This window comes from Limulus polyphemus, unplaced genomic scaffold (assembly GCF_000517525.1).
Source record: "Limulus polyphemus unplaced genomic scaffold, Limulus_polyphemus-2.1.2 Scaffold2643, whole genome shotgun sequence".
In the NCBI taxonomy this organism is placed as follows: Eukaryota; Metazoa; Arthropoda; class Merostomata; order Xiphosura; family Limulidae; genus Limulus; species Limulus polyphemus.
In genome coordinates, this window is record NW_013668253.1 from 37,872 (window position 1) to 38,958 (window position 1,087).

A 1,087-nucleotide genomic window follows, 5' to 3' on the forward strand; every position below is an offset into this window, starting at 1 on the left:
CATTAATTCTTGGCAATGGGTATGAGTCCTTTTTGGATATACTGTTAAGATCCCTGAAGTCCACACAGCAATGTTGGGTCCCATCCTTCTTCTGGACTAACACAATGGAAGCTGACCAGGGACTATCTGATTTCTCGACTATCCCTTCCTTAATTAGGCCATCCATGACCTTCTCCATCTCTTGCCGCTTTGCCAGAGCTATTCTCCTCGGAGGGATCTTTATTGGATGGTGATTGCCTATGTTTATTCTGTGCTCTACAAGGGCTGTGCAGCCGAGGTCATGATCTCCTTTTGAAAAGACGTCTGCATAATTCACCAAAAGTTCCCTAACCTGAAGAGTCTATTATGATGACAAATGGACTATACTCTTCTTATAGAGGTCAGTTAAATATTCTGGGAGAGGACGTCCTTTCTTTATGGTCATATTTCTTGCTTTAACATTGACTGGCTCTACATCCTGGCACACACCCAACAATGCCCTTTCCTTAAGTGTCTGTTCACATTTAGAGAAATTGGCCACTGTTATGGGCATTACTTGATGACCTGCCACAAGTGACCTTCCAATCTTCAAAATCTTCAAGCATTGGGCTTCCTTGGGGATGTTCTTTTATTCTACCTCAAATTATCTTCTTTGACATAGGGGGGTATTGTAGTTGACTTAAGTGCTGGGACATGCAAATCAACAGATGCAGCAACACTTTCTGGAGTCTGGCCTTTGTTGATTCCAATCGTCATTTTATCGAAGTCAACTACACACTTCATTGGTAGTAAGTAGTCCAACCCTAATATGCATTGGTCTTCAATGTCAGCCAAGTATACTTTCTGTCTGTCCTTCATGCCCATGAGCCCAATAGCTACCCACACTGGTCCCCACAACCTTGCATAATGTCCTGTCACACCACAGAGCTTCTGGTACTCCTTTGTGATCCAGCATCTTCATACTCACAAGGGTTTGCTGAAATGCAGAATCTATGACAAAGTCGCACCTTTGGCCATCCAGCTTTCCTGTCACGTAGACACTATGTGTGCTTGCCATTTTACACTTAGCTGTTGGAACTTTCACAATGGGGGTTGGTGGGCGTCCTTC